At 35.3% G+C, this 27505-nt stretch overlaps 1 long non-coding RNA gene and 2 pseudogenes across 1 annotated transcript; 2 read left to right on the forward strand and 1 right to left on the reverse strand.

Annotated features, from left to right (window-relative positions):
- Positions 1 to 11523: 11523 nt before the first annotated feature.
- LOC137835010 (uncharacterized) lies at positions 11524 to 12953 on the forward strand. The gene is made up of 3 exons (XR_011084994.1): positions 11524 to 11664; positions 12308 to 12380; positions 12631 to 12953. It is a non-coding gene; the product is annotated as an uncharacterized lncRNA (long non-coding RNA).
- A 42-nt stretch (positions 12954 to 12995) lies between these two features.
- Positions 12996 to 14101, reverse strand: LOC137833898 (pentatricopeptide repeat-containing protein At1g79080, chloroplastic-like; annotated as a pseudogene).
- Positions 13994 to 16394, forward strand: LOC137835009 (pentatricopeptide repeat-containing protein At1g20230-like; annotated as a pseudogene).
- The last annotated feature ends 11111 nt before the right edge of the window (positions 16395 to 27505 follow it).

Genomic DNA, 27505 nt, shown 5'->3' on the forward strand with positions numbered 1-27505 from the left:
ATTCTGAAAGCAAGAAGGCCAAATTTGATTGCATTGCTAAAAACATAATAACTTCTGCCTTGAATTCAAATGAATTTTTCAGGGTCTCTCAATGCAAATCAACAAAGGAAATGTGGGACACCTTGGAGGTAACTCCTGAAGGTATCAATGAGGTGAAAAGAGCCAGAAAGCATACCCTAATCCAAGAGTATGAAATGTTCAGAATGTTCAAGGGTGAGACCATTGCTGAAGTTCAGAAGAGGTTCACTCACATCATCAATCACCTCATGAGCCTTGAGAAAACCTTTGAAAAATAAGAGCTAAACATCAAGATCCTCAAATGTCTTGATAGGTCGTGGCAACCTGAGGTAATTGTTATATCTAAATCAAAAGATCTAACATCATTGAGTATGGCTTCTTTGTTTGGCAAGCTTAGGGAACATGAGTTGGAGATGAGTAGACTCAGTGTTCAAGAAAGTGAAGACAAGCATGTAAGGAGTATTGCCTTAAAAGCTATCAAGCACAAAAGAAAGCAAGAATCCAGTGATGAAGAGAACCTTAGTTTGCTATCTAGAAAGTTTAGCAAATTCTTGAAAAGGAACCGCAACAAAGACACCAACAAAGAAAGGTATGGAACAAAAAATCCAATGATTTTAATTCCAATAACTATACTAGTTTTGGTTGTGGTGAGCAAGGGCACATAAAGGCAGATTACCCAAATAAAGAAGGCAATGAGAAGAAGTCAAGCTACAAAGAAAATAAGGGAAATTCAAAAAGGGCCTACATAGCTTGGGATGAGAATGAAGTCTCCTCATCAAGCTCATCATCAAGTGAAGAAGAAAAGGCAAACATATGCTTGATTGCAGAAGGAGATGATGAGTCATGCAGCTCAAGTGATGTAAGTTCATGTGCTTCTCTAATTATAGTGAATTGCTTGAAGCTTTTCAAGAAACACATGAAGAAGTTAATAGATTGGTTCTTTCAAACAACCGATTGAAAGAGCTTAACAGCTGGCTTGAAAAGAGAGTTAAGGCACTTGAAGAAGAGCTGGAAATATCAAAAAGTTTTGAAAATCTAGAAACTCATTGCAAAAACTCTTCTTGCAAGTTGGACACTTTCATTTGTGAAAATTGTGAAAATCTTGAAAAGAAAGTGCACTATCTTGTTAGTACTGTGGATAAGCTTTCAAAAGGAAAATCCAACTTTGAGAATGTCTTGGCATCTCAAAACTGTGTTTTTGGAAGAGCTGGATTACGTTTTAATCCACAAAACAAGCAAGATAAGTTTTCAAAGATTTTTTCAAAACAGCTAGTAAAACAACCGATTGTTAAGTCGAAACAACCGGTTGTTACATGCTTTTATTGCATGAAGAAAGGCCATTCTGTTAGATTCTGCAAAATAAGGAAATTTTCTATTCCCAGAGGCTTTATGAAATGGATTCCCAAAGGTTGAGGTTTCAAATGATAAAAATAAACCAAATAGACCCACATTTGTAAGGGGACCAAACCTTGTTGCTTGAATTCATGTCCATGCAGGGAATCTAGAAGAATATGAGGAACTGAGTCATCTGATCAGGTTCTTGGAAGGAAAATATTAACATTGAAGCTGAATCAATGTTATGTATCAGTCAAAGGTTCTCAATAGTCAAAAGAGGCTTCTTGATCAAAGGCATATGATTCATTGAAGGAACATCATAAAGGATAAGACCTTCCATATCTCTATCTTTAAGTTTTTTTAAATTCATATTCATACTTAATATCTCTGGTTAAATGCTCAATTTCATCTACTTTTAATCCTATATGCTCATTCTTGATAATTCAAAATTTATTTTGCTGCTGCAGAAAAACAATCGATTGTTTCCTCAAAACAACCTATTGTTTCCTCTCTGACAGCACTGTGAAAGAGTGGATTTAATTCTTTTTTGAATTCTATCTGTTGCAGATCTCAATTATGAAAGAATCCTTAGTCAATAAAGCAGTGTTGAAAGCTGATCACGTTCTAGAGGAAGTTACAACATGTCATAAAGGAATATATTCCAAAATCTTGGAAATTTAAGAGACTTTATGACTAGTCAAAGATCACATGTGATGACCATGTGATTTTCTGCTTTTTCTGACGTTTTCTGTGCAGGTCTTGGTCAAGTATTTTCTCTCTGAAGACTGAAACCCGTTCACATCATTGAATGCAGTTTGGTTCTGTGTTTCTTTAAATTTTGTTGCAGTTGTTCTCCCTCACAAGAACAATCAATTGAGCCATCTCTTGCAACATCTCTTGCTCTCCTTGTGTGAGTCTTCTTTGCCCCTTTTTCTGTTGTCATGGAATCAACTCCTCCTACATCAAAGAGGGTAAAAACCAGAGCTGTGAGGTCTGGAGGGAGATTAGAGGGCTGGTTTTCTGGAGACAATGAGCTCATTGAAAGGTATAGGTTTGAAACTAGCACAAAGGTGATCAACAACCCCAAAGTTGTTTCCTTTGATTGGCTAAAGAGCAAAAAGCTAGACAATGTGAGGAAATTGCTCAAGGACCAATCACTAAGAAGGTTCTTGGAGATGAAGGGAAACATATACCCTGATTTGATTCGGGTATTCTACACCAATCTCAAGTTTGAGGAAAACAACCTTGTTTCTCATGTGAAGGGAGTTGACATGAAGATCACTCATGATGTGTGGACTGCTGTTGCTGGTCTGAAATATGTTGGTCTAAGAATCAACAAGGAAAATCTTGGAGTAGTGGAGGATTTTAACAAAGTCCAATACTACAAGAGTTGCTTGAAGAATCAAAATGCCCAAGTGAGAACTTGTTCGGTTGGAGGCTTAAAGCTAGATGAAAGGGTGTTTGCTCTTATTGTAACTTGGATTCTTACTCCAAGGGGGAGCAACCATTCTGTCCTAACAGAAGAAGACCTTGTATACATCTACTGCATCATGAAGAAGATCAAAATCAACTGGATCCACATCATTAAAGAACACATGCAAAAAACCATGAGGTTAAGTGATTATCACTATCCCTATGCTGTTTAAATCTCTAAATTCTTGCTCTATTTTGAAGTGAATCTTGAAGATGAGTCATGTGAGTTGGTTAAGTCAACACAAGAGATGAACAATGGCTCTCTTAACAAGATGGGATTCACCAAAATAAATGGAAAATGGGTGAGCAAAGAAGGAGATCATGGTGCTTCATCAAGTGCTACAACTGCTGATTTTGATGAAGAAGATCAAGCTGTTGACATGGATTTTCACCATAAAGAACAACCTGAAACCAATCTAGGTGCTGGAACCAGGGCAAGAAATCAAGGAGATGAAATGCCATCCATGTCTTCTTTTGAAAGATACATGGTAAATAGGCTTGATGGTTTTGCCGAGAATCAAAGGAATCTTCATGATTTGTGTGTAAGCAACTTCCAGAGTATATATAACAGATTCAACAACATGGATACACGGTTTATGACCTTGGATGAACAGATAGAAGCTGTTCAGAATCAGATTTTTAAACTCCAGTATGGCAAGGATGATTAAAGGAAAAACAACCGGTTGAATTCACGAAAGAACCGATTGTTTTTGGTCTTGTATCAGTTTAAGTGCTTTTGTTCTCTATTTTTGTATAATCTGGAACAATTATCTTTTTATCTCTTCTTTTTGTCTATTTGTGAAGACAAATAGGGGGAGATTTTATGTTGTGTTGTCTTTCATTATCTTTTATTATTTCTACAAACTCTATGTTATGTATGAGTTTTTAAGTAAGCCTTATTTCTGCTGGTTTTAATGTTGCTGATATACTGTTTCTGTTTTTGCTCTAACCTTCTATCAGAGATATTGTGCTTTTCTTAAAATTTTTCTTGCAGGAACTTCTTCAGATTCAATCAAATCCAACACAAGCAACCAGGGATTTGTCTTCATCAAATAGGGGGAGATTGTTGAATCAAGTGTGTTCAAGCTTTGAAGAATCCAAACCCTTTGAAGTTTGATGGAAGGCTGGATGTGCTTGATGTTGCTGAGGTGTTTTAGAATAGGATCTGGGGTAGATTATCTGTGTAAATCCACTATTGATTGAATCCAAAGCTTAAGCATTCTTAAACCTTTTAATTGAAAGTGTTTTTCAAACTAAGTGAAAAACAACATGTTGTTTTGTCGAAACAACCGATTGTTTTATACTTAGGTGTTTTTAGAAAGGTTGAAAACTGCTTTTGATGGTTGACTTGCTGTCAAACCAAAACAACCGATTGATTTGAGTATTCAACCGATTGTTTGTTTTGGGACCATAACAGAAAATTGTTTTGTGCTTTGACTAAGCTTTAAATGATTTTATAACTGAATACGCTCCAGTTTTAAATGCTTTGACCAGTCTTTGAAAGCAATAAATAGTTTGTTCAGATTATGTAACAAACAAGAACTGAGATTTAATCAAAGAAAAACAGATTTGAGTTTTTCACAAATTTTGCTTTTGAAGAGTTGAAGTTTGCTTTGAGATTGCTTTGATCAAGAGAGTGTGGAATAGAATTTTCATCTTGTATTGATTTCAGATCTTTCTATAACAAGTGTAATCCTTTTGTACTTTGAGAAAACTTTGTGTGTGAAGCTAAGAAGTGTTGTGTGCTCTTGAGGTTGTTAAGATCAACATTCTTAGTAGTGTTTGTGTTGAGCTAAAGGAAGTGTGTGTCTTGAGGGATCAAGGTCACTTCTTTGGTGGTGTTGTAAGTAATCTAGGGTTGATTGCTTAGTGGATTTCCCAGTGGTTTCTGGGAAGACTGGATGTAGCTCTTGGTTTAAGAGTGAACCAGTATAAACCTCTGTGTACAATCCCTCTATCCCTTGAACTCTTTAATTTCAGTTTATATTTGTGAACTGGTATAAACAACCGGTTGTTTTTCTGGTGTTGTGCTAAATTGCTTTGTGTTTTTGGCAAACTGAATTCTGAATCAAGTTTTCTTAAAGGAATTTCATTCTAGACTAAAAAGTTTGCGAAAACCCTCTTTAAACCATTCACCCCCCTCTAGTTTAAAGCCATACATTCTAACAATTTGAACATGATGTTGCCGCAATTGAAGAGGCTAATGACATTTCAACAATGACACTAAGGTTATTGTCTAGTTCCCTATGAGCGCATAAGCAGTGGATGAATGACAATAAGACTGGAAAACCAATTGAACAAGCTTTACAAGCACAAACCTCATTTGTAGCTCCTATCATAAACACGGTAGTTCATAAGGCAAAGGACGGGGACATGGTGGTAGCTATTCCAACAAAGGTCGTGGTGGCCAGAATCATAGAGGCGCTGAGCAAAATAACATTGGTTCCAATCACAATCGAAGTTCAAATAACTCTTGGCGCGGAGGACGTGGTCGTGGAGGACGAGGAGGCATGAATAATAAATTAAATGTAGAGTGTTATAACTGCCATAAATGCGACCATTATGGAAATGAGTGGATATCAAAATGTGATAATCATACTGCCAATTATGCTCAAGAAGATAGTAATCACTAACAAGATGAAGAGGATCATGCAGTACTAATGGCAACCACATCAAATAAAACTCCAAACAATCAGACTTGGTATTTGGATACATGTTGCACAAATCAGATGTGTGGTCAGAAGGAGTTGTTTGCATATTTGGATGACTCATTTCGCACAAAAGTGAAATTCGGTGATGGTAGGTTTGTTCCGGTGACTGGAAAAGGGCGAATTCTTATCACATTGAAGAACAGTGATCACAAGTACATCTGTGATGTTTTCTATGTACCTGATATGAAAATTAATATGTTGAGTAGGGGACAACTGACCGAAAAGGGTTACATGATGCACATAGTTGAAAATCAATTCTCAATTTTTGATAAAAAATTGTAGTTTGATTCTTAAAACCTCTTTATCAAAAAACTGCATGTTTCCAGTAGATTTTCATATGGGTGATTTCAAGTGCTTGAATGCAATAGTGAATAATGAAACATGGTTGTGGCATTTACGCTTTGGGCACTTAAATTTTCAGAGTTTGGAAAATCTCTCCAAATGAAATTTTGTGAATGGTTTACCCCATATTCATCACCCTGATCAATTGTGTGAGGCTTGCATTTTTTGAAAGAATCACAAGATACCTTTTGTTAAGGAGCCTTGGCGTGCAAAATTTCCTTTGGAACTTGTTCATACAGATGTTTGTGGTCCGATGAACATATCATCAATTATAGGTAATAAGTATTTTTTAACCTTTATTGATGATTTCTCAAGGAAAACCTGGATTTATCTATTGAAAAGCAAGGATGAGGTATTCCACTACTTTAAAATATTTAAAGCATTTGTTGAAAGACAGAGTGACAGACTAATTAAGATGGTGCGTAGTGATGGAGGGGGTGAGTACAAGTCTAATGAGTTCAAGAGGCACTGTGAAGAACTTGGGTTGTAGCATAACATAACATGTCCCTACACACCTCAACGCAACGGAGTTGCCAAGAGAAAGAATAAAACAATCATGGACATGGCGAGGAGCATGCTTAAAGCGAAAGGTATGCCAAATTATTTTTGGACTGAGGCCATAACATGTGCGGTATATTTGATAAACATATCACCTACTCGGAGTGTTCCTAACACAACTCCGATTGAGGCATGGAGCGGATTCAAACCCAATGTAAACACTTGAAGGTATTTGGGTCAATTACTTATGCTCATGTCCCCAAGGCAGCAAGATCGAAGTTGGATGATAAGGGAGTGAAGACCATTTTAATTAGATATAAGCATGGGGGATACAAACTCTACAATCCAATGACAAAGAAGGTGATTGTCAGTCATGATGTTACATTTTTCGAAGATGAGGAATGACAATGGAATGCAGTAGTTGAAATGGATTCGAAAAAACGATATATTTACTTTTTGAATGATGACGCGGAAGATGGAGTCACTCTTGAAGCACCTGCAGTTCAACCTAAAATTGCAACTCCAATTGCAACTATGATGGAGCAACGAAGAAGGCAGCAACAACAAACTGTACACCTTCAAGATTGCGAAGTAAATCTTGATGATGAAGTTGATGACAATGGAGAATTGGTTCACTTTGCTTTTCTTGCAGATTCAGAACCCGTGAGACTTGCAGATGCCATTCAACACCCCAAATGGCAAGAGGCTGTGAATGAAGAATTGATGGCGATTGAGAAAAAAAATACATGGCAGCTCACTGATCTTCCAAAAGGACCCAAAGCAATTCATGTGAAGTGGGTGTACAAGATTAAAGTGAAAGCAAATGCTGAGATTGATAGATACAAGGCAAGGTTGGTGGCAAAGGGATTCGAGCAAAGAGAAGGCTATGATTACGAAGAAATATTTTTTCCTGTAGCTCAAATGAAAACAGTGAGATTAATCATTGCTTTAGCTGCACAAAGGCAATGGAAAATTCACCAAATGGACGTCAAGTTTGCGTTTCTAAATGGCCCACTTGATGAAGAAGTTTATGTAAGTAGCCGTCGGGTTTCATACAATCTGGCAAAGAGGAGAAGGTGTATAGACTAACTAAGGCTTTATATGGTCTTAAACAGGCACCAAAAGCTTGGAACAAAGCCACTGGATTCAAAAAATGTGCATCAGATCATGGTCTTTGATGGAAGAGGGTCAAGCACAAACTCACATAAAAAGACAAGAGCCAAGACATGAGCATCCAAAGCCAAACCAAGAGCGTCTAGGCCAAAGGGAGGAGCGTCTAAGCCAAGCGAATCCATGAAGATTTGTATATGCTACATGAAGGCCCATTAAGGGTAGCTTGGTATTAGTTGTGGTGTAAATAGCATAAACTTGATTCCATGAGACTTGACCTAGATTTGCTAAAGATTTGGTCACGTTCTAGAAGGATTCCCCACTAGGCCGGCCATGTGCCATGTGATGTAATTTGCATTTCATTTTGTTTAGCATTAGGGTTGCATTATGGTCCTCCTTAGCCTATAAAAGGAGGAGCCAACACCTTGTATTTGGAAGACTATTTTGAGTAATGAAATGCTGCCCAAGTGCCATTCAAATTGCTCCCTTGCCAAATTCTCTCTAGAATTAGGTTTTTAGTCTTCAACCTTCACCCTCAATTGGAGATGGCCGAACCACTCCAACCCTCACTACTCCTCATGCACCTTCAAGGCACCCATACTTCCTAGGAAGGCCTTGTTCCACTCTCCTCCACTAAGCTTCCGCAACCATCATCATCAAAATCAAAGAAGAGCTCATAGGAATGCCATCAATCTTTATGTAAAGACTAATGATTATGGAGATTTGCTAATTTTATGTTTTTATGTTTTTATGTTGATGATGTGATTTTTACAGGAAGTAATCTCAAAATGATTGGTGACTTCAAGCATATCATGATGAAGGAATTTGAGATGATTGATCTCAGTCTTATGTCCTTGTTTTGGGCATTGAAGTCATATAAGGAGACAATGGAATCTTCATTCGTCAAAGGAAATTTGTTGCTGAGTTTTTAAAGAAATTTAAGATGGAGGATTCAAACCCAGTTAAGACACCAATTGAAATTGGAATTAAGCTTACGAAGGAAGGGGATGGACGAACTGTAGATGCAACATACTTTAAGCAGATTGTTGGAAGCCTTAGATATCTCACGTGTACTAGACCCGACATATGCTATGCTGTGAGATTGGTCAGTCGATACATGAAGTCACCTCGACAAGTTCATTTACAAGTTGTTAAGAGAATTATGCGCTACATCAAAGGTACTACAACTTTTGGTTTATTTTACTCTTCATCTAAGAAAATTGAGATTGTCAGATACTCAGACAGTGATTGGGGTGGAGATTCAGACGAGAGGAAAAACACTAGTGGTAATTATTTTATGATCGGAAAGACTGTTTGCTTGTGGTCATCAAAGAAACAGTCAATTGTTGCATTATCTACTTGTGAAGCTGAGTATGTAGCAACAACAAGTGCTTGTCAATCAGTTTGACTTAGCAATATCATAACTCAAATTGGTTTCAATCTAGATGTTCCAATTAAGATTTTTGTTGACAATGTCTTTGCAATTAATCTTGAAAAGAATCCGGTTTTTCATCAAACAAGTAAACACATTGATATTCGATATCACTTCCTGCGAGACCAAGTTGGGAAGAACATGATCAAATTGGAATACTGTAGATCAGAAAATCAGATTGCAGATATTCTCACTAAGTCATTGATGATCGATGCTTACATCAAGTTAAGAGATCTGTTGGGCATGAAGGTTGATCCTGCCGGTTGACTTAGCACAAGAGCGTTGCCTCGTCACGGTCTTCCTCACCAGCTTGACTCCACGTGCCCTCCAAGTCCGCACCACAGATAGCCTTTCTGAGAACCTGAAAAACACACGATGGCGCCTCTGCGGCCGGTGGCGCTCCGACGCTCAAGTCAGTGACAGGAACACCCAAAAAACTGAGAGAAAATATGCTTTGTAGGACCGTACTGAAAAGCACACAACCCTAGCAGAATGAGCCGTAGTGAAAATGTACCTCTGCAAATTCTGTTAAGGTTACCTTTATAGCTAGGTTTCTTCTCTCTCCAGGCCGTTATGCTTTTGGACGCGTGGCTCGCATCCAGCCCTGCACGTGTCGCCATCTGGGCTGGGATAGCAGGTAACACCCAGCCCTACACGTGTCATCATCTGAGCCAAGGTAACTCGAGCGTCATTTCCCTATTGCACCCAGCCCTACACGTGTCATCATCTGGGTTGGAGTAACTGGTAACATCCAACCCTACACGCGTCGTCATCTGGACTGGGGCAACTTGAACGTTATTCATGTGAAGTAACCAGTCGCGCGGCTAAGTCCTTTATTCGAGGGGCGAGCTAGCGCGCGACATGCTCTAGAACACCACCTGACAAGGTGAGTATCGTGTGCAGCAAAGTGCACCATCTCTGTGATATCGCTTATCCTAATGGCACCATCCCTACCGCTGCGCCATGCATGTTCTGGCTGAGGAAACATCGCCATCAACGAATGTCCACTCTGGGAATCCCGTTGCTGATAGGCGAGCTGTCCCCTCAACCCAAACACCCTTCACGCCCCATGCTGGCGCAACAATCACCTCACTGGAGTTGTACACTTGAACTTACACCTCTGGGCCTTCATCTGCCTCAATCTGGGCTTGTCGGGAGATCTAGCGACGTGCTTCCTACGACGATGTCAAGCTACATGATCGCCAATCGCCAAATACGTCAATGACAAGCCAACCCGGCGACAACCGGCCATGTTCATCGCAGAACGCCAGTTCCAAGAACCGGCGACCACGCTCATCTCTGAACCATCCATCTTTTCTAGCCTACATATTCCACTGAGCACGCCCCACCCGAGCACGTGCAAGACACGTCATCACACCCGATGACCTAGTCGGTACAAAGGTTGTTCCTCCAAATCAGACTTAAGGGAGGATGCTGGTTATTAATTCAGATTTTATTAGCATTAAATGTTGGTTATTAATTCAGATTTTATTACCCTTAAATTATTTATCGTTAGTATTGCATTAATGGTCAGTTTACCGACAGTTAGTATTTCTATTTTATAGCTTCTAGTTTTTGTAATTTTATTATATATATTATTGAAGTAAATCAAAATGAATGAATCAATTCAGTAGTTTTGCAATTTCGTGCAATTACGTTCAATCAGTTTTTACCACCTTTTGCCTTCTATTATTTCCTTCAATTAGTTTCTACATCTTTACCTTCCAATATTCATTTTTGATCTTTTTAAAAATCATTTAAACCTCTTAGAGTTTAGGTTTTGTTAATTGTTTGGAGGCTAATTACTCTTTTCACGAATTTGGTTTGATCCTTCCTTTTTTTTTTCTTTGTTACTTTTATGGATTATATTATTGATAACACTTTAAAGTGTAAAGCTATTTAAAATGTTAAATTTTTTAGTAATACTCAAACAAATTTACAAATGTTTTCATTATACTATTAAAAGAGTTGAGTTATTTTACAAAATAAAAACATTTTAATATAATATAAACTTAATTTAAAAAGACAATAAAAAATCAAATTAAAATATACCAAATTTTTAATGTTTTAACATCATTCTCTTATTTTCTCCTTTATTTAGTAATCACTAAACATTCTTATTGTCACACAAATGAAAGAACATACACAGAAAAATCAGTGATATGGACTTCTTTTTAATAGTTTATAAGTCTAGTAATAAAAAATGAGTATCTAGACAAATTTAAAATTTGAAATTGAGAAAAAAAAAAATTTACAATTTTACAAAATCTAGTTTTATATAATAAGTATCTAGACAATAGTGATAAAAAATTTAAGTATATAATGATATGATAATTAGAAAAAAAAAGTAGTTTTTAATTTTATTATTTTTATTAACAAAAATTAATGTCTAAAATAAATTAAAAGTGACTAAAATATTATTTTTAATTAAATCTTAACAATTTTATTACATTAAAATATATATAATTTAATTATTTTTATGAATAATTAATTAAAAAACTACACAATTTAAAAAATATATTTATTTTCTTTATATAATAGTATAGATAATGGTATAGATGATTATTTTCTTTATATATTTTTCAGCATTACAATTATATCCTTACTTAACCCGACCCGACCCATGAACAGAGTTAGGGTAAATACAGAAAATAGTTTTTATCGCCGCCGACGGTTTCATTTTGAACAATCATCTTCTGCCCAAAGTCGACGCCTTTGAGAGAATTCTTCAATATGAGATCTAAGGTTAAACGTATTTCCTTTCATCATGTTTATTTTACTGTAAAATGGTCTATGATATTCGCAGCTTTTTGTTGTATTTGATTTGAAGGAATTCGACTGTTTGATTGTAGAAATTGAAAAGGGGATATTGTTTGTTGGTTTTGGTTTTTCGCAAGTGCCTTCTTGGGTAGTGGTGGTAGCTGATTTTCTGACCACCGCCACCACGAGGCGTTGGCGATGCGGATTTTCCATTTGTTATCTCTCTCTGTCACCACTGCCACCGACCGCCGCCACTGACCGCCGCCACCGACCGCCGCCACCACCGACTGCCGCCGCCGTCGATTATTATTATTTGAATCTTTAGACATAATATAATTTTAGTTTTGACTGTCTATTTCATTATATATATTATATTATATTCTTTCGACCACAATGCTTTCGTTGCGGTGCGTTACTTTATAACTCTATAAAGGATTTTTGTGGTCTCTATTCGATATCGATGTAGATTTGAATCAGACTTATCTCTTGAGGTAAAACAACATAAATGCTTTTTACCTTTTTAGTCCTTTATTTTTCAAAGCTGGTCTGATTCAGTTTATATATGATTTTTTTATCGGAAATTGTCTGAATTTTATATAACTATTTGTATCTTATTTCCCCAAACCAGACAGTGGGCTTGTGTATCCAGGCAGCTGTCTTACTAGGTGGTTCACTGGAGATTAATGTTACAAATATTACAGGTAAGCATTTTCATTGACTTCAGAAATAAATTCATTATTGATTAAGGCAGTTGGTCACTTGCTTTCATAAAACTTGAAAATCCCAACTAATGCTTGAATTTTATTCGTCAATTTGATGCTAACTAGTTTTGTTTCTTACAATTGTGCATGTATTATTTATATGGATTCATTCGTTGTTTGTTACTTGTAAATTGAGATCGTTGTGTGGAGACATTACTTGTAATTGTTTTGCGTTGCCCTTTTGTATCAGTGAACGAAAGAGCGCATGAGGTGGAAGCGCCGAGAGATGAGTAGGTGCTTGAGCAGGAGTTAGATGAGTGGTTCATGACATTTTGGGTTGTTATGGCTCGAATGATCATGAGGTGTGTTGGGAGGGAGGGAGTCATATCTCACGATTCAGTTTAAGATTACTGCATTAAGACTGTTGTCATGCTGATTGTTTGTAAGGAATCTAATTATGTACTTTTTTTGTATTTCCTTACTATCTTCATGGCATTTTGGGTTGTTATTGGCCCGAATGATCATGACTCAGTTTACATTAAGACTATTAAGTTATTATGGTTTTTTTGTATACGTCCTGGTTTACTCGAATATTCAATCAAAATTCCAACCTAATCAAATTAATTCCTTGAAGTTGAATTGCATACAAAGCCTTTCAACAGTACTTTGGCTCAGAACCTCTTTCCCACACAACTCTTTCAACAGGTCTGCTGCTATATCTGTCTCCTCCTCTTCAAAAGCAAGCCCTCCAACAAGAATGGTATATGTATTCTCATTAGGCACACATCCTTTGTTAACCATCATCAGAAATATCTCTATTGACAAGTCTGTTCTCCGAGCTTTGCAAAATCCAAGTATAAGTGCGTTATAGTTATCAATATTAAGAATGTCGTCATTTTCTTCCAAAATCTTGAATATCTTATCTAGCATTCCTTCCCTACATATTCCTCTTATCATACATGAATAGGTAAAGAAATCTGGAGTAAATCCATACTTTGTAATTTCGTATGACATCTGAAAGGCTGCATATGTGTTCCCTTTCCTACACAGGCTTGCAATCACGTTTTTGTAAAAGTCATGCATAGGGTTGCTCTGTTTATTACCCAAGCTTTGGATTATAAAGAAAGCCTCCTGCACCTTAGCTTGCTCACACAGCATTGCAACAGCACAGTACGTTCCAATAGGATTACAGCGTCGTTGAATCATTGGTCTATTGAACAACAAGATCCACTTTCCCTTCCTTGCAGAGGCGGGCAACAATCGGATTATAGTTAGTAGCACTCACCTGGAACTCACTCCTTGTCATTTCATCCAAAACCTGGAAAGCTTGTTCTGTTTTTCCATGAAATGAAAGTGAAGTAATCAATGTGTTATAAGTAACCACCGAGTGAGACTGGCCCTGTTTATCCATCTCTGCAAGAAGTTCGTTCGCATCCTCCCATCTCTCTTCATAGCACAAACTCCTCAGCAAAATGTTGTAACTCACAGCACTAGGAGTGAACCCTTTTGCAGGCAATTCCCTGAAAAGCCTGATAGCATCTTCAGTTCTCTCTTCCTTGCACAATATCCTCGTAGTTTTTTTTTCTGCAGAAATTTGTTTTAAGAAGAAGAAATTACCTTTTTAAAATAAAGAAAGGAGCTTAATAATTGAAGAATATTAGAAACGATTTAAATTTATCGATCCGTGAGGGCTGAATCCGAATACAAAAAATTGCCTGCATTTGCTCTGTGATGAAGTGTTAAGTGTGTAGTTGTAGTATTTGCTCTGTTTTGCTACCTATGTTCAGTATTCACACTCATAAAACACTCAATCCTCCTCCTTGTGGAAGCAGCCACCTTCAAAAAAAGGTGGCTCCGTCTGTGCCCACTAACCTCCCATCTCACTTGGGTCACAGACTCGTCAATGCAGCTTTGAATGTCGGTGATTTCAGGCGTGCCCAACAACTGTTTGATAATATTCCTCAACCAGACCCGACCACTTGTTATACATTAATTTCAGCTCTCACTACTTGTGGACTTCCACATGAGGCCATCTATGCCTCGCTTTGGGCACGTGGGATCAAATCCCAGAACTCGGTGCTTCTTGCTGTTGCCAAGGCCTCTGGTGCCTCTCGTGATGTCTTGGGAGTCAAGGAGGTCATGACAATGCCATTCGATGTGGGATGATTTCTGATGTTTTCTTGGGCAATACATTGATTCATTCCTATGGGAAGTGTAAATGCTCTGAAGGTGCAAGGCGGGTTTTTGATGATTTGGTTGTGAAAGATGTGGTTTCTTGGACCTGCTTGTCTTCATGCTATGTCAATTGTGGATTTCCTAGACAAGGCCTAGCTGTTTTTCACGAAATGGGACGGAATGGGGTGAAGCCAAATTCAGTGACACTGTCTAGCATTTTGCCAGCGTGCTCGAAATTGATTTGAAGTCTGGAAGGGCTATTCATGGATTTCCAATGAGATATGAGTTGATGGAAAATGTGTTTGTCTGCAGTGTTCTTGTGAGCATGTATGCTAAGTGTTAAACCAGCTAGACTAGTATTTGATTTGATGCCTCATCCAGATGTTGTGTCTTGGAATGGAGTTTTAACGACATACTTCACAAACAAAGAATATGAGAAGGGTCTTGCCCTATTTCCCCAAATGAGGAGCAAATGAATCAAAGCAGATGAAGCTACATGGAATGCTGTTATTGGGGGCTGCATGGAAAATGGGCAAACGGAGGAGGCAGTGGAGATGCTTAGGAAGATGCCAAGCATGAGATTTATACCTAATCAAATTACAATTAGTAGTTTCTTACCGGCTTGCTCTATTTTAGAAAGTTTGAGGATGGGCAAGGAGGTATATTGCTATGTCTTTAGGCATTGGTTAGTTTGGGACTTAACAACCCTGACGGCGGTGGTATACATGTATGCTAAATGTGGTGACTTGAATCTTTCGAGGAATGTATTTGGTATGATGCACAGAAAAGATGTTGTTGCTTGGAACACGATGATAATTGCTAATGCAATGCATGGGAATGGAAAAGAAGTGCTTTTACTGTTTGAGAGCATGCTTCAGTCAGGGATGAGTTCAAATTCTGTTACTTTTACTGGTGTTCTGTCTGGTTGTAGCCACTCAAGGCTAGTAGAGGAAGGACTCCAGATCTTTAATTCAATGGGCAGGGATCACCAAGTAGAACCTGATGATAATCACTATGCATGCATGGTTGATGTCTTTAGCCGTGCTGGTCGGCTTGATGAGGCATACGAGTTTATACAGAGAATGACTATGGAGCCAACTGCCAGTGCTTGGGGAGCAGTTGTTGGTGCTTGTAGAGTTTATAAGAATGTAGAGTTGGCAAAAGTTTTAGCCAGTAAATTATTTGAGATTGAACCCTACAACCCTGGAAATTATGTTTCACTATTCAACATCCTTATCACAGCCAAATTGTGGAGTGAAGCTTCAAAAACCAAAATATTGATGAAGGAGAGAGGAATTACAAAAACTCCAGGTTGTCGTTTGCTTCAAATGGGAAATAGAGTTTACACTTTTGTTGTTGGAGACAAAAATAACACGGAGAGTGATAAAATCTATGACTTTTTTGGACGAGTTAGATGAGAAAATGAAATTGGCTGGATATAAGCCTGACATTGACTATGTTCTGCAAGATGTTGACCAAGAGGAAAAAGCTGCCAGCCTTTGCAACCACAGCGAGAGGCTTGTTGTGGCATTTGGGATTCTTAATTTGAATGGACAGTCATCTATACGGATTTTAAGAATTTGGGAATTTGTGGTGACTGTCACAATGTCATTAAGTACATTTCTGGGGATGTTGGCGTGACAATCATCGTTAGAGACTCCTTGAGGTTTCATCACTTCAGAAATGGAAATTGTTCTTGGCAAGACTTGTGGTGATTATTCGAATCCAGTTGTTTTCTTGTCAAGACTTGTTGGATATGATCTTCAAAACTTTTTAGGTTCAACAGCGGTTTGGTCAGCTAACATATGCCCATGTCAGAGATTCTTAGCAAAAAATCAAATTCCTCTAAGAAAATGTCTCAATGTGGTTGCTTGCACTGTGCATTCATCATGCAGTTAAAACTATATCAGAGGACCCTTTTCTGATTATTCCCTTTAATCTGTGATAAAATTATGCTGATTGTTTCAGTTCTATGAATAGAATAGAATAGACTGAATAAATATAAGTTGATTTATCCTTTTTTTTTGCTTTAATTGATATAAAACTTTCATCGTACTTAGATATGGAAAATAAGAAATTCATTTGTACAAAATCAGTGGAAGGGAAAGCATGGTGACAAAATTCATGAAATTATTTATTTTGAAACACCCCTTCTACCTTGTGCTAAAATGAAAAACAAAAAAAAAATCTGGCAGCTGGGTTCATTTCATTTGATGCATGGACATTACGAATTAAATATATTCATATGATGCCAATAATAATCATTAGTACAAAGTGAATTGATGTAAACTGTTAATCCTCAGCAAATTGCACATTGAAAAGTTGAATCTTCTTACTCTCAACAACAGAATATGTAGAAACCATACCTTCTTTCTTTTCAAAGGCAGCAATGCAATTAGAGCGGGGTATGTAGGTGAGCCCCTCAGTTTAAACCCGCATCCGCAATAATCCACATTAAAAAACCTTCTTTTTGTCTTTTCTTTGTATAGAACCTGCAGTTCTCATAGGCCTCCAAGCGAATCTCATCAAGCTTTGTGAGCTTAAGCTTCATTTACTCTCCCGCTTGGTTAAAGGCTAAGTTACAAGTTCTAACTACCCAATACGCTCAATCTCCATATGTAAGTGGTACGCCTTGTAAGCAAACAATATAAAGGGAGATATCCCAAGAGGGTGCTTTATAGATGGTCTTATAAGCCCAAAGAGCATCATCAAGGCGGTGACTCAAATTCTTCGAATTGGATCACACCATCTTCTTCATAATTTGCTTGATCTCTCTTTTAGAGAGCTCTACTCGTCCATTAGTCCGAGGGTGAGTGTAGAAACTTGATGTACCACCCTATACTTCAATAATGCCTCTATGGAGTGATTACAAAAGTGAATCCCTTAATAACTAATAATTGCTCGATCAAGACACGGGCAAAATAAAAATGAGACTTAACAAAATTCACTACTCGAACATCATTTTTGTAGCTATAACCTCTAAATATATTTATATATAAGAGATAGAGCCAAATGAGCTCTATACACATAGTGATCTAGATGCAATGCAAGTCCCACATTGCTCTTTAATTTTTTTTAAGTGTTTATAAGATCCAATGTTCCTCCACTTGTTGTTTGACCATGTACTGTAGGTCTGCAGTGACCGTGTTGCACTCTTCATGCCTCATCGATTAAGGTTTTTGTTAGAATGTATGGCCCAATCAAGTCTATTAAGATCGCATTGAGGTATTATCTGATTTGAAGCTCGAAATTTCATCATGATTTTATCCTTAAAAGTTGTCTTAGAGGATTGAAAGATGAATGTATATTTAAATTATCCTTGACCTTTGACTTCTAGGCGACGTGAGACTATTAGGCGTATCAGAATAACCCTCTCAATCGAAGACTAAAGGAGAACAATAATGTCTTTGGAACCATTTTCTATTCTCAAAAGCAACACCAAATTTGTTGACATAACATAATTAAGATTAATCACTGCCTCTGATATATTGTCTAATTAAAAAGTGTCTCAAATGATTGAGAAAAATATGTATATTTAAATTGTCTTTTGATCTTATCTTTTAAATAATGTTAAAGTATTAGACTTACCGACCAACAATAAAATAATTTACTTTATTAAAATATTTCAAAAAATTTGAACTAACTATTTTAAAACAGTTCATACAAGAATGAAAATTAACTAAACTAATTATTCATAATTTTATAAACTTATCACAAATTTTAAATTTCATTTGAAAAACTAATTAAAAAATTATGTTTATTATTTTTTTCTTTATTTCCAGTATTAATTACTTCAAAGTTTTATAAATTAAAATGAAAAGAAAAAAATTCCTTCCACTAATTCCTTAAATCGACACCGTTAACATTTCAAGACTCTCATTTCAAATTTACATTTCTCTCGGAATCGCATAACCTTATGTCCTTAAGCCTTGGCTTCTCCCTTTGAAACTTTTTGGGCTTCTCATCTCCATTTCGTTTGTGTCCGTCTCATCTTCACGCATCATGCACTCCACCATCATTGGGGCGGGCAAACAAGGATTAAAATAACATTGCATCAGAGAAGAAGAACCATTTATGTCGGCGAGGGAGAGGCCAACAAAGGAGAGCAGAGGACAATGGTTTCACAATTTGTAAGGCATACTTTACAAATTAATTGGTTATATAATTACTCGTTTTCAGGATTCTTGAGGTTAAAGTATGGTGTTCGTGTTTTAAAGATTGTGTTTTGGGGTTTCTTGTTGAAGTGTGGAACATAGAAAGTTGTCATAAAGAAAAACATAAAATCATATTCACATAAACATAATTTAAAAAAATATGATTTATTTATAGGGGACAATGCGGGTTGGTCCGCTACGCATAGGCCCCACGTTTCACAAACCCCGCACTAGGAATGCGAGTTCATTTTACTGGCCCACCCCACATAAAAAGTAGCATGCGAGTTTGCATGCCAATCCACGTAAGGAAAGTATTTTTTAAAACAAATTAAAATTTTATTAATTATAAAAATAACCTATTTCTCTTGTTGAAACATTAAAATTTTATCCATGTTTCAATTCATTCAATTAAGATAAAAATATGAATTCAAGTATGAGGGTTCTTAGAAGGCTTGATTAAAAATAATTAAAATTTTGTTTTGCATTTATTTTTCCTATATATGTATATAAATGTATCAAAAAATCTTATCAAAATTTTGCTACAAAATATTTTAATGAAGATGACTAATTTTTTTAAAGAATATCTTATTGAAATATCTTCTTTATATTATTTTTTTTATTAAAAAAATTTAAATATAAGACTTTATTTATAACTAGACCCACTCTCACTCTTAATATTAATTCCTTTAGATGATTAAAATAAAACATTCTATTTTTTAGTACATTAAATTTTTTTTTAAAATAAAATACAATAAAGGTCACACTGCCATGATAAGTGAGTGGGGTATGATTTTATTTTTTTTTTGCAAAAAAATAAAATAATTATTATTTTTTATTTATGCGGATCAGCGGACCAACCCACCCCGGTCCGTGTGGGATGCAGGTTATGTGTAATGGGTCAGCGGGCTAGACTAGTGAGTCAGTCCTGCGCTTTTTGGTGGTGGGTTGCAGACTAGCCTGCATGGCCCGTCCCGTATTGTCATCCCTATTTATTTATTTGTGAGTTTTACTTGTTTGTAATTAAAACATCATTTTCGAAACTATATTGAAACTTACTCCGTAACAAAATCCAGATTATGTCAATTTTTAAGAAAATAGAAATTTATCAGAAAATAATTATGTTTGTGTTAAATTTTTTTTTTGAACTTTTAATAATTGTAAAAAATATTCGGAGAAAAATTATCAATATAATTTTCGAAAATATAATTATTAAATTAATTTATATTGAATTTAAATAATATTATTAATCGTAAGAACACCCAATAGTTAGTAACCATACCACACCACCTGCAAGTACTAACCACATCCCAACAACAACTAAACACACCACTAAATTGGCACAAAGAACAACAACTAGAACTCCTAATCGATTATCAAATGGGATAATCGATTATTCCTAATTTTTTATACACATAATCAATTATGTGAGTAGTTGTAATTCAAGCATAATCGGCCTACTTTTATTATACACATAATTGATTAAGTCAGTAGTGTAATTCAAGCATAATCGATTATCCATATTTTTTTTATACACATAATTGATTATGTGAGTAGTGTAGTTGAAGCATAATCGATTATCCTCACTTTTTTATACACATAATCGATTATGTGAGTAATTGTAATTCAAACGTAATCCATTATCCCTATTTTTTTATACACATAATCAATTATGTGTGTAGTTGTTCTTCAAACATAATCGATCATGCACTAAATTTTAGCATGTGACATGCTCCATGCATAATGAAAAATAAGGAAAAATGGAAAATGTTCAACATCTTACGTGACTTTCCTTTCAATCTTTGTATCTTAGGGGGAGAGAAATCATTGTTCACGCGGATTCACTCTCTTCCCTTTCCATGTACAACCCTTAATCCAAACCATAGATATCCCCTAGATTCTTCTTCCTCGATCGTAGAAGCCTTAAAACAAACACAATCTTAGTTAATTTGGTGGAGTTGTCGCTTGCATGCATGGAAAAGTGATTTGAGAGAAATTCCATTCAAGTTGGACCTCGTCTTTGAATCCTCTTATCACATGCAATAGCATTTTGGAAATTGGAAATTGACTCGTAATTTGCATTGTTCAATTGACTTTAAAATTTGGTGTTGATTGCAAATCGCATGTAGTGGTGTACACGATTTTGATTAATAAAAGCTTTGAATACTCTTGTGGGGGCAACATGATTTGATGATTGGTGAAATTGGTGGAGCTACAATACGCAAAAGCAAAAATTAAGGTGCAAAGAAATTTAGCAAATAATGCAATTTAATTTTTATGCTATGAGAACTCAAATACATCAATCTTTGTCAATCTTTAGGTGTTTTTTTTTTAGTTTTACTTTCCTTAATCTTTAGGTGTTCTTTTATAGTTTTACTTTCCTTACTACATTAAAATTGCTTTTACACAACTATGTTTAAAGTCCTCAAACAGTGGTTTTAGAATCATAGTTTATGAGCATGTCGTCTATAAAATTTTGAATTATAAACTACAACTAAACAACCATGCTCTATAACACAACTATAGACTGAGTTATTAACAGAATCGCTACCTATATTGTAAGAGAAATAAAAACGGAGAAGACCCAAAGGAGGGTATAGGTAGCAATTATGGACAAAATCGTCGCCAATACCCTTTTTTGAGTCTTCTATGTTTACCTACATGAAGTCATCATAGACTACGATTATATCTAAAATCATAGTCAATGATCCACTATAGACAATGATTATGTCGATAATATACCTTCAAGATCACAAGCTGAAACACTTTATTTTAGAAATACACTAACTTCTAGAAACTCTATCAAGAAGTACAAACACAAACACTTTTACAAAAAGGAAAAGTTTAGGAAGGAAAATACCTTGATTGCAGATACAAGAGTTTGAACCAAGACCCTCACAGCCGCAACACTTAACAAAACCTTGAATCTCAAGCCAAAGGCACTAGCACAAGAGCAGTTGAAGTTTTTAAGAAAAACTTACAAAAACTAAAAACTCACTTCAAAATATCAATGAAAGCACTTGAAAACTGTATGCAACTATAGGGTCATCAATGTAAACCAATTTCTTATTTCTTTATGGACTTGGTTTTCGACTCGATTGCTACAAAATAAAGAATATTTTCATTAAATTAATGTAATACATAAATATAAATTAATAATTAAAAATTAATTTCTTACCAAGAGTTCATGAATAAGTTGAAAGAGGTTCCAGGGCCAGGCTATGAATGTCTGAAATGCCTCAACAACAGTAGTGACCTCATCAGTAAGCAGAGGGCGAGCCACATTATGTAAGGTAGTGACCCCTTCAAAGACTTTTCCTAAGACCACCACTCGAGGAGTGAATGAATCCTCTACAAGTAACTCACATTGGGTTATCTCACCAATGTCTTTCCCTGATCCTGTAGGAGCTGCACAACTCCCTTTTGTGTTATTGAGAGTTGGAGCCACAAGCGGTTGGGCAAGAGCCATCTGTTGTGATAGACTTAAGGTCTGGAGCTACTCCTGAAACTCTTTCCTCAACTACTGAGTCAATCGCTTAGTAATTTGTTGAGTTACCCTTTAAGTAACCTTGTCTGTCACGTCCTATGTCACATGTTCAGTGATTTGTTGCCGTAATTGACTTATCATTTTTTGGCTAGGCTCAAAGGAGGATGAATGTCGTGGTGCAGTTCTGAAAAGTTGACAAATGCCAACTCCTGTTCTTACAGCACGCACACGGTCAGGGTGTTCAGGTTTTCCAATAGCTGCAACAAGTATATCTTCATGAGTATGGGGGACAAAATTACCTTGGGAGCTTTGCTCAAACAAGGATTCCTGCAAGGCCCCAAAATTATATAAGTTTTTCATATAACTAATACCATAAAATATGGCAAAAAGAAAATAACTTACAATTTTTTCTATGACTATTCGTGATTTCTCAGAACTATATGCACCTGATCTTTTGACACGGGCTTGCTTCCATTTTTGGTGGCGGATAGGTGGTGATGGAGGTTCAATGACCCCTGTATCATCCTCATAAGTAATTCTCAACCGTGATTTCTCCTTCTCCTTTATCATAGCTTCTTCAAGCTTACGATAAACTCCCGAGACAGTAGGTGCGAGGTCATAGTCTGGACTGCTATGTCCTGAGCATTTTTCCAAACACCTTGTGACAAATGGAACAAACAAATTGAATTAGATAATAATAAATAATTTCAACTATGAGCAATATATAAAATGAATAACTAATTGTACTAATCGTCCATTGGTCAACTTCACGACTTTCAATAAATATACATCTAATCAAGATTGACATACCTTGGACAATGATTTTTACCTTTATAAGGTCCAAAAACATATTTCAATGTCAGCTTTGACTTAAACTAACAAAATTTAATGGCAACCAAAGATAAAACCTTTGATATGAAGGTCTCCACATTAGGGATATCAAAATGTGTCTACAAGAAAATACCATGAAGTTTTATTTCATGAATTAATATAAAAAATAAATATACGATAACAATAATAATGTATACATTACCAATATATCCTCTTAGATCATGGTATGGTCGACCTCAGGCACATGATCCCAGAAAGGTATTAAGATGGGGATCTTCTCACGTGCCAAGACTATAAGATTGTTCTTCAACATATCAACATTAAGACCAAATTCCACACTAGTAATCATGTCTATAGTGAGTGGTGTCCTGTCACCACTAACACGTCTCAATGTGAGATGCTTAAGTCTAATAGGGTCTCTAGTAAATCTTCCAGAAGTGTGGTCAGAAGGGCATGAAGTCTGATCGTCAGCCATATTTGTGTAAAAAAACAAGGTAACAAACATTAAAAAAATCGAAAAGAAGAAGTTCATACAAAAGAAATATATAAAAAATTATCAGAATTACTAAATTCATACATAATGGATTCAATGTTCATATGTATATTTCTTTTTTGTGGTCTTTACGGGTTGTATGTACATCATCAAGTACATCGTCATCTTGATTCATTATCATTGGTGTAAATGAATGGGAGTCGCTTTTCAATATTATACAATTCATAATCAGTAGCCTCCACTTGTTTTTCCCCGTCTAAAACAACATAATAATGTTTTGACGTAGGATCTTTGAAGTAGAAGACCTGAGATGCTTGATGAGCTATGATAAATGGCTCATCCCGATAAGCTATCTTTCGAAAGTCAACTAATGTTAATCCTGATTCATCAATTTTTACACCACTCTTATTTTCAACTCACTTACACTTGAAAACTAGTTGGAAAAACTTAGTATAACTAACATCTCAAATCTATTCTGTCATGATAGTATGTCATTGATCCAACTACAAGATTTTCATCTTTGGAAGTGGAAAATTGCATCGACTCGACCTCAAAAGTGACTTAACAATTTTGAATTGTACTTTTTCCATCCAAAGACTTGGTGTAAAATGTACACTTGTTAACTTTGTAACCTGTACAATAAATGACATCAAACTTCAACCCATTTTCCAACAAAATCAAGGTTTTGAATGTCGTTAAATTATTTAACACCTCATCTTTAAACTAAGGCATGAAAGTCCTATTATGTTCCATTAAGACCCATTTCTATGGTTATCTTAGGTTATTTGCCTTCACAATGGCTTTATGAGCAGATAAGTAAGGTATAACCTCATCAGTGTTATTCAGTATATACAAATATGCTTGCAAGACTTTTGATCGAGATTTGGTTACCACATGTAAACCACATAAAGAGTTACTTACAGAATGCCTGTTGTGCCATGAGTTGGCTGGAAGACCTATTGGATTGGTTTTTAATGTGTACTCTGAACTAAACTCAATACTTTGTTCTACTTATATACCTTTCAATCATAGAAGCTTTTGGACGATAATGATTTTTTTTATATACCCTTTCAAAATTTTCACATACCGTTCAACAAAATACATCAATCTTAGGTACACCGGTCTACACAATCTAATCTCTCTTACTAGATGCACAACTAAATGAACCATGATGTCAAAAAAGGATGGAGGCAAAAACATCTCCACCTAACTTTACTAGATCAATGACTTTACAACAAATGGAAGAGAAGGATGAACACAAATGGATTATGGCATGTCTAACATTATTCGGTAAAATCCCATGAATAGCTACTGGTAGAAATTGTTTCATCAAGATGTGACAATCATGAGACTTCAACCTAGATTCAAATGTTGCATAGATTCTAGGTTCTTCACATTTGATGAATGTCCTTGCGGAACTTTCACACCCTTTAGACATTGATAAAAAATTATTTTTTCATCTTTCGACATGGTGTAATAGGCTAGGGAAAAATATGTACGCTTACCCACCTTTATTGGTGCAAAATTGCCTTGTATGTTCATGTCAATCAAATCCAAATGAGCATTTAGACTATCCTTCGTCTTCTCGTTAATATTAAGAAGTGTACCAATTAAACTATCACACACATTGTTTTCCACATGCATTATGTCAATACAATGTCTGAATTTTAACTTCGATCAATACGGAAGATCAAAGAAGATTGATTTTTTCTCCCATATGTTTTTCACAAATGACTTCTTTTTTTTTACTTTCTTAAGGTGTGGTCTATGTTATTTACCTTTTCATAAATCTGAATACCAGTCTATGAAGTTGGTGGACTGTCAGTCTTTTGATGTCCATTAAAGGCTTTTTTCAACCTTCGGTAAGGATGATGACTTCTAAAAAATCTTCGATGTCGAAGATATATTGTTTTCCTTCCATGTTTCAACTGTTGAGAAGTGTGTCTTCTTTGGATATTGAACATGCTTTATGACCCATGACACTATACTCTGACAAGTTCCCATATGCTAGAAAGTCATTGATGGTGCAAAATAACATTGCATGCATCTCAAAATTATCATTAGAAAAATCGTCAAAGACTTCAACACCCTGATCCCATAGTAACTTTAAATCTTCATAAACAACATTATGTATTTTCGCTTCATGCACAATCCAGGAGGTAAGCTGAAAATAACTAGTAAAACAGGCCATGAACTGTGGTTCATACTCAAATTACCAAACATATTCATTCCATCTATAGCTAAACCAAGTCGGATATTTATTGACTCCTTATCAAAATCGGGAAACTCGTCATCACATTTCTTCCATTGAATAGAATCACTTGGATGGCGGTACGTGCCATCACATTTCCTATACTATCTTTATCTTTTTTCTTTCAAATTGTAACACAATAACCCATACATCAGACATTTTTTCAACAATTCATACTCTTTTCTTATATAATGTGCAATCATTAGGACATGCATGTATATTTTTATACTCCATATCCATTAGACAAAAAATATTTTTTGCCTCATAATTACGATTAGGTAGATTATTTCCCTCTGGAAGAATTTCCTTCAACAACAGAAGCAATTATGTGAAACTTTTATTTTTCCAACCATTTATTACCTTCAAATTCATCAATCTTAACATCACCAAAAACTGTGTGAAGTTAGTTGATTCAGGATATAATGGAGTCTCCGCATCAATTAACATACTTTCGTAACCATGTGCTTCTGTAAAAGACTCAGCTCCAATATCACGAATCATGTCCTCCAATCAATCATCATCCATTGTATCATCAATGGTGGACTGAACATATTCTTGGAATACGAACACATTTGGTAAAGGTAATAATTCACCATGCCATGTCCAAGTTGTATAAGATCGTAGAAACTCGTCACATAAAAGGTGCTCCCTAATTTTGTTAACATCCAATTTTCTCCCGTTCAAACAATTAATGCGCAGACACCTAAAATTTACTCCATCACCACTTCTATTGGCATTATGTTGCACAAATTGTATAAATTATTCTACTCCTCTTTCGTACTCATCACCTATGCGGGCTGAATTAATCCAATCTCGATCCATATGTATGTTTTGTAATGGTCATTGAGGTGTTGACTAATGCATGTAAAATCTCATATATTTTTATTAAAGATGTGAACCTATTCCATTCAGGAAGATCACAACTAGAAAATCATTAAATAGAAACCAATTATAGAGATAAAAAATTAATTAGTTGCTATATGGATTAAATTAGATACTGTTTTAGAGCCAAAACAATTATTGGTATCTAAACTAGTTTCTATTATTGATAAATAGTTTTTAAATTGATATTTAATTAACTACCTAGATTTTAAATACTAATTATTTAGATTTTAAAGTTCGTAACGTAAAAAAAACACTAAAAAATAATATTTTTTCGTAATATATTAAACATGGTTAATCCGTCTTCATGTATAAAATAGTAAAAACATATAATTTATTAAAAAGTAATGGTTATCTGATAAAATCAAATATAATTTTTTTTTGGTCATAATATATAATGACTTTAAAATAAATTATAAACATTTACAATTATGTTATCTATATTATTTAATAAAATTAATTAATTTGTAGATCTAAAAATAATTAAATTATCTTAATTTAGCTTTTATTTTAATTATTTTAACTATCTTAATTAATTTTTTATTTTAATGTTAAAGAAAAAAAATAAGGATCATGACTTAAAAACATTAAAATTAGTAAATATTTAAAATTGATAAATTTTTATACTGATCCGATATTTTTTAATCAGACTCTTTATGTTTTGGTTGAGTTAGATTAGTCTCGAACGAAATAATAGGATAGTGATATATTATCTTCAAAAACAGATACCAGGTGGGCTTGTGTGAACATGAATTTAAGCAAATAAAAAATAAGTGTTAAAAAATGAGATGAAATGAGTCTAAAGAAAAAATAAATATAGTAATACCAAAAGATAAGAATGATAAATAAATGAAA

Source organism: Phaseolus vulgaris, chromosome 5 (assembly GCF_000499845.2).
Source record: "Phaseolus vulgaris cultivar G19833 chromosome 5, P. vulgaris v2.0, whole genome shotgun sequence".
NCBI classification, from domain to species: Eukaryota; Viridiplantae; Streptophyta; class Magnoliopsida; order Fabales; family Fabaceae; genus Phaseolus; species Phaseolus vulgaris.